The sequence below is a fragment of the Primulina huaijiensis genome, chromosome 2, assembly GCF_012295235.1.
Source record: "Primulina huaijiensis isolate GDHJ02 chromosome 2, ASM1229523v2, whole genome shotgun sequence".
NCBI lineage: Eukaryota > Viridiplantae > Streptophyta > Magnoliopsida > Lamiales > Gesneriaceae > Primulina > Primulina huaijiensis.
Window position 1 is genome coordinate 12,250 of NC_133307.1, and position 12,080 is coordinate 24,329.

The following is a 12,080-nucleotide window of genomic DNA, read 5'->3' on the forward strand; positions in this document are numbered from 1 at the left end:
ATTGAAGTCTTACCTATCGGTTTTGCCGGTGTGTCAGCCCAATCTTGGGCTCGTGGTGTGGAGGGAGAGGACATTGGTTCTTTTGATGTTTGTGCAGATGAGCTGAGATCTCCGGTTATTGCACCCGCTCTTTACCTTGAGAATCATAGTTGCCATTCGATCCCCTCCATTTCTTCCTCTTTAGAGGTTTCATCTCAGTTTGAGGACTTAGTTGCTCGACAGGGGTCCCCTGTTTGTGAGACTTCTGTTCGAGAGGTATCTGTTGATGAGCCCGATCAGGATTTTGATAGACACTCTGAGTCTGGGGATGGTCGTGTGTCTGCGGAGTGTGCTCCGGATGTAGATATGAACGATGTGAAAAAAAGAAAACAGGATGATCCTCTTAGGTTGTCCACGAAGAAGTTGAGCGCTTCTGCGTCTCACTCCCCTTGAATTACCTAATCTGGAATATCCGCGGACTTCGGAACTCGGAGTCCCAACAGAGGCTTCATGCCTTAGTTAAGGAGAAACAGATTAAGGTTTTGGCTATTCTAGAGCCGATGATTACTTTGGATCAGAGATTCATGACTCGTCGTTTGGGATTTTCTAGTGTCATTTCGAATCTCTCTGGTCATATTTGGGTCTTTTTTGCTGCTGATGTGCAGGCTGAGTGTGTATTTGACCATGCTCAGTTCCTTCACATCAAAGTCTCTGCTCCTTTTTTGCCGACATCTGTTTTTTTCTCTTTTGTTTACGCCCGATGTGACTACATTGAGCGTCGGGATCTTTGGGCTTCCTTACTTCAGGTTAAGCCTGAACTGGGTCCTTGGCTTGTCGGTGGGGATTTTAATGTTGTTAGAGATGCCTCTGAGTGTATGGGCACCCGTGGTGGTAGATTGCTACCCATGGAGGAGTTCAACACTTTCATTTTGGATTCTGGTTTGGTTGATGCTGGTTTTGAGGGGTCTTCGTTCACCTGGACGAATAAGACCATTTGGAAGCGGTTGGATAGGGTGTTGGTTTCGGTTGACTGGGGAGATCATTTTAGCTCTATTCGTGTAGAGCATCTTAATCGTTCGGTCTCCGACCATTGTCCGCTTTTGATTACCGCTCCTGTTTTTGCCCGTGGGCCGAGCTCTTTTCGTTTCCAGCGAATGTGGCTTAGGCATCATGGTTTTTTGCAGACTGTCCGGCTCAATTGGCATTTACCTTGCAGTCTGGTTGGTATGCCTAGGCTTGTTGCCAAGTTGAAGCGCCTCAAGCGTCACCTCTCGTGGTGGAATCGGGATGTTTTTGGTAATATTTTCGATAAAATCACTGCGGCGGAGAGGGCTGTTAGATCTGCTGAGGCTGCCTGTGAGTCAGATCCTTCTGAGTTGAATTGGGCTGCACTGTCCGATCGCAATTCGGATCTGGCTCGTGTCACCGCCATGGAGGCGGATTTTTGGAAACAAAAAGCTGCATGCAACTGGCTTGAGGATGGTGAGCGGAACACCAAACTCTTTCATAACATGGTTAAAAAGAAGCGTGTGGCGAATAAGATATTCCGCATTTGGGATAATGGGGTTTGCCTGACGTCTCTTGATTTGATTCAGCAGTCGGGTGCTTCTTATTTTCAGGGTTTGCTTACCGGGGATCCCTTTGTGCTTGCTCGTCCTGATTTTTCGGGCTTCCCTTCGGTGATTTCTGAGATGGAGAATAATGGTATTGCTGCAATCCCTTCTTTAGAGGAGGTTCGCACTACTGTTTTCTCCATTCATCCGGATAGTGTGGCTGGGCCTGATGGCTTCTCTTCAGCATTTTTCCAGCATTGCTGGGAGATCGTTCATCAGGATGTTTTGGATGCGGTGTTGGATTTCTTCCGAGGTTCTCCCTTGCCTCAAAGTTTTACTGCCACCACGATTACTTTGATTCCGAAAGTGGAGGGTGCACATCCTTGGTCAGACTTTCGTCCGATCAGTCTGTGTAATGTTACGAACAAGATCATTTCTAAGTTGTACTCTCGCTTGCGGGATGTGGTCGAGAGATTGATTTCATTGAATCAGAGTGGCTTTGTTCCGGGCCGGCTGATTTCTGATAATATCCTCCTCGCACAGGAGCTCACTCACAGTCTCACTCTCCCCACTCGTGGTGCTAATGTTATTTTGAAATTGGATATGGCTAAGGCCTATGACCGGGTTCAATGGTCTTTCCTCCTTGATGTGTTGCGTCATTTCGGTTTCTCGGAGCGGGTTGTGGCAATGGTCTCGGCCTGTATTTCTCATTGTCATTTCTCCGTGAATATCAATGGGTCTCTATCGGGGTTCTTTGGTTCTACCAGGGGCCTTAGACAAGGAGATCCATTGTCTCCTCTTCTTTTCATTTTGGGGGCGGAGTATCTTTCACGTGGCCTTGACCGCCTTTACCTGCAGCATCCGGCTTTTAGGTACCGTTCTGGTTGTGATTTTTTGATTTCCCACTTGGCTTATGCTGATGATATCATTATTTTTGCCAATGGTGGGTCTCGTGGGATGCAGGCTCTCATAGATTTTCTGCATCACTATGAGAACTGTTCAGGGCAGCTGGTTAACGCTGCCAAGAGTTCTTTGATTTTGCCTCCGAGGTGCTCCTCGCGTATCCGCTCTCGGCTTTTGCGTATTACCAGGTTTGTGGAGGGTCATTTGCTGCTCAAGTATCTTGGAGTTCCCTTGTTTCGCGGTAATCGGGTGTGCTCTCTTTTTGAGCCCCTCTTACAGTCGGTTAGGAGGCGGCTTGAGGGTTGGGAGGTCAGGACACTTTCTCCAGGGAGTCGCATTACCCTCATCCGTAGTGTGCTCCTCTCGATGCCGATATATTTGTTTCAGGTGGTCCAGCCACCGTTAGCTGTTATGGAGAAGCTTGAGCGTATTTTTAATGCCTTTCTGTGGGGATCTAGACCCCTGGATAAGAAATGGCATTGGGCCCGATGGTCTAGGGCTTGCCTCCCTGTTCTTGAGGGGGGTCTTGGTTTCCGTCGACTGAAAGATCTTGTGGAAAGCTTCTCCATCAAATTGTGGTTTCGGTTTAGGCAGGTATCTTCCCTTTGGGCCAAATTTTTGATGCAGAAATACTGTCGCGTGGTTCACCCTGTCTGTGCCCCCTCTACTGGCTCCATATCCCCTGTTTGGCGTCGCCTCCTTCATATTCGGCCTCGGGCAGAGCCTGGTCTCCGCTAGCGAGTTGGCCTGGGCAATGTCTCATTTTGGGAAGATATTTGGTTCGGGGATACCCCTTTGTCGAGCCAGAGTGAGATTAGAGGGGGCCGCGATGCCCGTATATCACATTTTATTTCTGAGGGGGCTTGGGATTTTGCTCTTCTTTGCTCGGTTGTTGCCCCCTCGATGGCTGAGGCGATTTCTCTGGTTCCCATCGCCTCTGGTGAGCCTGATGTGGCTCGTTGGATTTACAGTCCTGACGGTGCTTTTTCGTTGAAATCTGCGTGGGAGCTTGTCCGCTTGAGAGCACAATCTTCTGATATTTTGACTCCTTGCTGGGGTAGCTGGTTGAGACCTACCATGTCATTCTTCCTTTGGAGGTTTTGGCATCAATGGCTCCCCGCTGATGATGTACTCCAGGGTCGTGGCTTTGAGTTAGCGTCCCGATGCCAGTGTTGTGATATGTCGGAGACATTCACTCACATTTTCCTCGATAGCCCCATTGCTCGATCCGTCTGGCACTTTTTTGGGGCTATTTTCCGTGTTCGGATTCCCCACACTAGGGATTTCTCTTTGTTCCTCAGTGCTTGGAAGAGGAATCCCCGCTGGACACCCAGTGGCCATGTGAAGGAGTTTCTGCCTTTTATTGTGCTGTGGTTTTTATGGACGGCTCGTAATGATTCGAAGCACCGTCAGTTGACCATATCTTCTGAGACTGTGAAGTCTCAGATTTTGTCTTACTTGCGTCTCGCCCATGCTGCCCATATAGCCAAGGCCTACCATTGGGTGGGTGTTTCTCATGCGGCGAGATTGCTGGGTATATCGGTTGTTTTTCATAGAGTTCGTAGGATGGCGATTGTACGTTGGCTTCGTCCGCCTTCGGGGTGTTTTAAGTTGAATGTTGATGGGAGTTCGAGAGGCAACCCTGGAGATTCTTCTGTTGGTGGTGTGGTTCGTGATGACTCCGGGCGGGTTCTTCTTTCGTTCAGTGAGTTCATTGGAGCTGGGTCTTCTCTCCGGGCAGAACTTTGGGCGGTTTGGAGGGGTCTTCTCCTTTGTTCTGATCTTTCCTTTTTCCCTCTTTGGATTGAGCTTGACTCTAAGACTTCCATTCAGGTAATTCGGTCTCGTCGGTGTTGTTGGGGTTTGGATCATCTTGTTTCTCGGATTTTGATTCTCTTGAGGGGGCGTACGTTCCATATATCTCATATTTTCCTGGAGGGTAATTCGGTGGCGGATGCTTTGGCAGCGATGGCTCATACCCTTCGGCAGTATTCCTTAGAGTTAGGTCCTTCCCTTCCTAGCCCCATCTCCACCCTTGCCCGCTCTGATCTTTCAGGGCTTCCCTACCTGAGATGCAGATGTTCTTAGCTCTTTGCAGCCCTCTTTCTTTTTGGGTCTTTTTCTATATCTATATATACGTATATATTTTTCTTGCAGGTCTTTCGTTCTTGGAGGTTGTTTTTTATCTCGCATTTGTTCTCTGCAAGTGGGCCCAGACACTTGCACCCTACATGTTTGGTTCCTTTGGTTTTGGTACCTTCTCAGTTGGTGCTTGTCTTTGGAACACTCTTGTTCTCTGGCGGACGTTCTCTGCAGGCTTCTCCTTGCTCGCCATATTTTATCTTTGACTTGCCGAGTGTTCTGGTGGCTCTGGATGATCTCTTTCAGTGGTTTCTTTGGCCTGGAGCTCCATTCATGTCGGGATTTATCTGTTATCTATTTTGCTTCGCACTTTGGTGGATCTGGCGTTTTCACTCTCTTCTTGGGTCTTGGAGCTTCTCTGACTTGAGCTGGGTTGCGGTCATTTTTTTGTGCTTTGAATGTCTTTGCATAGAGACTTTCCAGATGGATATTATTTTGATCGCGGAACCCTGTACAGCAGACGGATCTCCGACTACGATGTATTTATCAGTTTGGCCTTACATTGACAGATGGTTCAGAGATGGGTATCATTGGTGGTCCTTTGCCCCTACTTCTGAGCTGGATCTTTATTGTTTAGATATGTGTAGATTTGTGTTCAAGTCCTTAGCGCTGTTCTTAGATGTTCATTTGTATTATGCATTTCACTTAGGGATTAGCTTTTGGCTTGTGTATTTGCCACCCTAGGCCTATGTTTTTATGTTTTGTATGACTAGCCTTTAGAGAGGTTTGGTTTCATCCTTTCTTAAGGTGTTATTTTGTATCGTTTATTTTATGTTATATACAGGTAGGGGTCTGCCTAACCCCACCGCTTCCGGCGGTGTTTTTATTAAAAAAAAAAAAAACCCTAAACCCTAAACCCTAAACCCTAACCCCCCCGCTTCCGGCGGTGTTTTTCTTAAAAAAAAAAAAAAAAAACCCTAAACCCTAAACCGAAACCAAGCCCCCAATTTTCGATTGGGGCACCGATCTGTGATCCCCATGATAAGGCGCATCTTTTGGTACCTCCCTCATCGTCTAATTGTTCTCCGGTAACCGGGAATTTCAGATCTACGCAAGCTACTACTGTACACACGCCTGCGCCGGTCCTTTTCTTCAATTCCGTCGCCGTCGCTGGGCCAAATTCAAATTCCTCTGGCCAGTGTTCTCCCCAAAGCATGGGTAATCGATCCATGTCTTCAATTTCCGGAAATGCTTCGCGGATCAAAAACGCCCAAATTTGTGGGTTTGGCTCGAGTTCTTCGCCGAGTTTAATCATTTCGGGGTCAAGTTCATCCGGTTTTCCCAGTTTATTGACCGGTTCTGAGGTCCCTTCCTCATCGCTGGCCGACGGCAAGTCTCTGACCGGTGACTCTCTAGTTGACTCGGCCGAGTCACTCGGCCATACTCAACGGGTTGACTCGACAGTCAACACTTCATCCCCATCCGCCAAATCGTCCAGAACTGTTAGGTCATTCCGGGATTTACTTGCTCCTGCACCTTCTGCATCTCGAGTTAAGTCGTTTGCTGATGTTGCGCAAGTTATGGATAAGTATTTTGAGCCAAAGGTACTTGATGGTGTACCGGGTATACTATTCCCGGATGAGGTTATTTCTAAATTGGTTGCTCCTTTTAAATTTTCTTTGATTGGACGCATTACTGGGAATAGGGGTGTCACACCCAATAGTGCTATTTTAACTGCTATTTCTCAATTTGAGTTAGTGGGCTCGCCTAGAGTCAGATTTCTTCCTCGGGGGTTCATGGCTCTGTTTCTTACTCGAGAGGAAGATTTTCTGAAATTCTCGTCTCTTGGCACTCTCTCTATTGGTTCGGTGTTCATTAAGTTTTCTAAGTGGACTCCGGAATTTAATTTTACGGAGGAGTCTCCTCTTGCTCCGGTTTGAGTTAGAATTCCTAATCTACCTCTTCATCTTTATGCGCGGCGTACCCTCTTTATGATTGCCAAGCTTTTGGGAACTCCAGTTGCGATGGACGAGTTTACTGCAGATTGTTCCCGTGGCTCTTTTGGCATCGTCCCCCTCTCATTAGGTGTTATTTGTACTGCTCTTTGATTGTATAAAAATAAAATTTTTACCCAAAAAAAAAAAAAAAACCCTAAACCCTAAACCCTAAACCCTAAAACCCCTATCGCGTGGATTTAGCAAGATCGTTATCAACGATTGATAAATCGGATTATCTATTTATGCTCAAATCTGTTATAGGTAAAAAGCTCCTATATTATTACATAGAAGAGCAAAGCAAGCCCTAGCGGTGGGGTGTCTTCCTGGTTCCAACAAATTTCATCGACATAGTCAGAAGCAATGGATGTTAAAAACGCACAAGCGAAGCGCCTTAGTCAGCGGAAGAAGGAACCGGCTAAGAGTGATTAAACGGACAAAACCTATTCATTCCATAGCCTCATGCAGTGGAAACATTAAACAATCCATTCCAATCCTCTTTCGTTTGGTCTCCTCTAATGATGTGCCCCTTGGTGGACAATAGAGAGCAAAATCAGACTCGTGAGGTTGGTGCCTAACGTCAGGGTACGGTGCCTGAACACGATTTCTATCTTTCTATCGGGGCCCTCTCTTTTGGAATTTCATCCACAGAACCAACAGAGTGTGAGACGGGACTTTTGCCCTAGCTTACAGTGAAGACTCATCTTATCCCCCTTTTGGAAGTGTCTGCATATCTGTCATTTGCCCTTCCCTCTGATTTGGTTGTGAGCTAAACCCATCTAGGACCACTTCTTGGGATGGTTTTCTGTCTCCATCTCTCCCTTTGTACAGAGTCTCCCTGTCCCATAAGAGATGAATAGCCCTCTTTTCCGGGCTCAGCCCATTTGTAGTAAACGCAGCTTAAACACTTCACTATTCCAAAACATTGATTTGTCAATGAAACAAAAGCCATACTAGTTATTCTCGGAAAGCTGGCTCGGCCTTAAGGCCGAGTCGGAAAGCTTTGTTTGTAGAGGCTCTTATCTTTCTTTATAGGAGGCATATAGACGAATGTCGATTGGTCTAATTCGAAGAAATAACTGGTTCGACATAATAGGTCAACATAAGCAACATAGGTTAGTCCTTAAGCACTAAATCCAGGCCTGGATTGAATATCTTGAATTGAAAGCCTAATAGTTTAAGCCGGTTGGGGGCAGTTTGGAGTAATAAATAGTTTCAGTACTCACTGGATAAAATAGTGACTTCGAGATAGAGATAGTGAATCCTTTCTCTTCGGAAAGGAAAGGACTCAGCATCCACAGCTCCGCCCGGCCTTTCCCAATCAAACAAGGGTCCGAAGGAGAAGAGGACATATGGCCGAGAATCGAAGAAGCAAAAGAGGACCCTTTCCAGATGACCGATAGAGGTTGGACAGATTCCTGTTACCAGAAGGAGGAGATAATAAGGGATTCACCGCTCTATACTTTGCTATAGTTGAATTCACTCCTAGGCCTTAAAAGAGAGCATTTTATCGCTTAGTGCCATTTTATGCTTTTCAAAAGCTTTTCACTATCGAAAAGAGGGCATATAGCCCGAGTCCTGAACCACTGGAATGGACAGACCGCAAGTCAACAAGCAAGAGATCGTTTCCAGATGCAAGAGTTGCGACCGACGAGAGATTCGAGATAGAGGCCTATAGAGGCTTACTAGTAAAGGGACCGGAACGATTGACAGAAGAAAGNATATCTGATTATACCCACTATAGCAATCTATAAATGAAAACTTTTCCAAAGAGCCAGATCATGCTCTCCCAAGGCGTTCGGGGTCAGAGTGATCGCCTCAGCAACTGAGGGGGCCACCATAGAGCAGAGCAGACCAAAATCTCAGGCCCCCTCAGACAAAAAGTTAAAAACCCGAACATCACGACCCCCACTGACCTCATACTGGCTGGACAGAGGGGTGTCCCCAAACCACATGTCATCCCAAAAGGACACGTCTCCAAGGCCAACGCGCCAGCGAATGCCAGGCTCTGCGCGAGGTCGGATCCGTAGGAGACGACGCCAGGTGGGGGATATAGAACCAAGAGGGGGAACACAAGCAAGAGCATCCATCTGGCAATATTTTCGTAAAAGGAATCTCGCCCAGAGAGAGGAGCCCTGCCGAAATCTGAACCACAACTTAATAGAAAAGCTTTCCACCAGATCTTTCAATCTGCGGAAGCCAAGACCATCCTCCAACACTGGGAGGCAGGCCCGAGACCACCTGGCCTAATGCCATTTTTTTTCCAAGGGCTGCGGCCCCCAGAAAAATGCATTGAAGGCCAGCTCAAGCTTCTCCAAGACAGCAAGCGGTGTCTGAACCAACTGAAACAGATAAATCGGCATGGACAGGAGCACACTGCGGATAAGGGTCATTCGGCTACCCGGAGGGAGCGTCCGGATCTCCCAACCCTCTAACTTCCTACGAACAGACTTTAGGAGGTGCTCAAAAAAGGAACAGACACGGTTACCCCTAAACAAGGGGACTCCGAGGTACTTGAGGGCAAGTGACCCTCCGCGAACCCGGTGATGCACAGAATCCGGGAGCGGAGGCTCTCAGAGCACCTGGGAGGTAAGATCACAGAGCTCTTAACAACATTCACCAGCTGCTCCGAACAATTTTCATAACGATGCAAGAAGCCCATAAGGTGCTGCATACCACGAGACCCACCGTTGGCAAAAATAATGACATTATCAGCATATGCCAGTTGGGAAATCAGAATATCACAACCGGAGCGGTACCTGAGCGCAGGATGCTGCAGGTAGAGGCGGTCAAGGCCGCGCGAAAGATACTCCGTCCCCAAGATGAAAAACAGGGGAGACAAGGGATCACCTTGCCTGAGGCCTCTAGTGGAGCCAAAAAACCCCGAAAGAGAGCCATTGATTTTAACGGAGAAATGACAGTGAAGATGTAGGCCGAGACCATCGCCACAACCCGCTCCGAGAAACCAAAGTGTCTCAAAACCTCGAATAAGAAAGACCACTTAACCCGATCATAGGCCTTGGCCATATCCAACTTCAGGATAACATTACCGCCACGAGTGGGGAGAGGGAGACTGTGAGTGAGCTCCTGGGCGAGGAGAATATTATCAAAGATCAACCGCCCCGGAACAAAGCCACTCTGATTCGGTGAAATCAGCCTCTCCATCACAACCCTCAGCCGAGAATACAACAACTTAGAGATGATCTTATTCGAGACATTGCACAGACTAATTGGACTCGCCACGGAGCTCACTCACAGTCTCGCTCTCCCCACTCGTGGCGGTAATGTTATCCTGAAGTTGGATATGGCCAAGGCCTATGATCGGGTTAAGTGGTCTTTCTTATTCGAGGTTTTGAGACACTTTGGTTTCTCGGAGCGGGTTGTGGCGATGGTCTCGGCCTACATCTTCACTGTCATTTCTCCGTTAAAATCAATGGCTCTCTTTCGGGGTTTTTTGGCTCCACTAGAGGCCTCAGGCAAGGTGATCCCTTGTCTCCCCTGTTTTTCATCTTGGGGACGGAGTATCTTTCGCGCGGCCTTGACCGCCTCTACCTGCAGCATCCTGCGCTCAGGTACCGCTCCGGTTGTGATATTCTGATTTCCCAACTGGCATATGCTGATAATGCCATTATTTTTGCCAACGATGGGTCTCGTGGTATGCAACGCCTTATGGGCTTCTTGCATCAATATGAAAATTGCTCGGAGCAGCTGGTGAATGCTGCTAAGAGCTCTGTGATCTTACCTCCCAGGTGCTCTGAGAGCCTCCGCTCCCGGATTCTGTGCATCACCGGGTTCGCGGAGGGTCACTTGCCCTCAAGTACCTCGGAGTCCCCTTGTTTAGGGGTAACCGTGTCTGTTCCTTTTTTGAGCACCTCCTACAGTCTGTTCGTAGGAAGTTAGAGAGTTGGGAGATCCGGACGCTCTCTCCGGGAAGCCGAATGACCCTTATCCGCAGTGTGCTCCTCTCCATGCCGATTTATCTGTTTCAGGTGGTTTAGCCACCGCTTACTGTCTTGGAGAAGCTTGAGCTGGCCTTCAATGCATTTTTCTGGGGGCCGCAGCCCTTGGAAAAAAAATGGCATTAGGCCAGGTGGTCTCGGGCCTGCCTCCCAGTGTTGGAGGATGGTCTTGGCTTCCGCAGATTGAAAGATCTGGTGGAAAGCTTTTCTATTAAGTTGTGGTTCAGATTTCGGCAGGGCTCCTCTCTCTGGGCGAGATTCCTTTTACGAAAATATTGCCAGATGGATGCTCTTGCTTGTGTTCCCCCTCTTGGTTCTATATCCCCCACCTGGCGTCGTCTCCTACGGATCCGACCTCGCGCAGAGCCTGGCATTCGCTGGCGCATTGGCCTTGGAGACGTGTCCTTTTGGGATGATAAGATGTCTTTTTCAGTTTGGCCTTACACTTATAGACGACTCAAAGATAGGTCTTTCGTTTTTGGAGGTTGTTTTTCATTCCTCTCTGCTCTGTGCAAGTGGGCCCAGACACTTGCACCCTCCATGTTTTGTTCCTTTGGATCTGGGTGGGTTCCATCACTCCCTGTTGGTACTTTTCAGTTCAGTTTGGTCGTACATTGACAGACGGCTCAGAGATGGGTACCATCGACGGTCTTTTGCACCTACTTCTGAGCTGGATCTTTACTGTTTACATAGGTTTCGATTTGTCTTCATGTACTTAGCACTGCTCTTACGTGTTCATTTGTATTATTCGCTTTCCCTAGGGATTAACTTTTGGCTCATGTATTTGTCACCCTAGGTTTTTTTGTTTTTATGTATTGTCTCATTAGCCTTTCGAGAGGTCTTGGTTTTGTCCTCCTCTCTTTAGGTTTTATCTTGTATTTTTGTTTTGATGTTATATACAGGTAAAGGTCTGTCTAACCCCCTGCTTCCGACGGTGTTTTATTAAAAAAAAAAAAACCCCCGAAACCCTGAACCCCGAAACCCCAAATCCAACCCTAAACCTTAAACACTGAAGACCCGAACTGAACAACAACTGAACTGAAAGCACAAAACTGATCTCTGAACTGAAAAAGACTTGTCGAACTAAAATAGACTAAGTAGAACTGAAGTAAATAAACTAAAGTTCTCAAAATATAAATAATTCTCAAAACTGATGAAACGAAGATTGACAAACCAACTGATACCAGAACTGAAGAGCATAACTGAATGTGAACTGATATAACATAACTGAAAACTAGAACTAAAGTTAAAGAACATTCAAACTGAAAGGACATCAGTTAGAACTTATTAACAAGTATAAACCAGCTGAACTGATCAGTCGACCAGTTTGATTCCTTGTCAGTTGATCACGCCACCAGTTGCAGTTTGCAATCTCAGAAAACAAACTGGCATACCGTACCTGAGCAAAACAGTTAACGCGTATAGTCTCATACATCGTATTACGGTCAGAAAGATGTCTACATGGACAAAAAGTTGACTCAACGAACACCATTAATTAATACATAAATGTGATCGTTGGAATCGAAAACTATATATAACTGAAGAGTTCAATTGTACAAAAGAATAGAACAAGAGGCGATTTTCACGCAAACATCAATTTCACAACTACT

At 47.0% G+C, this 12,080-nt stretch overlaps 1 long non-coding RNA gene across 1 annotated transcript; it reads left to right on the forward strand.

Annotated features, from left to right (window-relative positions):
* Nucleotides 1-5,197: 5,197 nt before the first annotated feature.
* On the forward strand, nt 5,198-11,348 carry LOC140962388 (uncharacterized). The gene is made up of 2 exons (XR_012172536.1): nt 5,198-5,301; nt 11,309-11,348. It is a non-coding gene; the product is annotated as an uncharacterized lncRNA (long non-coding RNA).
* The last annotated feature ends 732 nt before the right edge of the window (nt 11,349-12,080 follow it).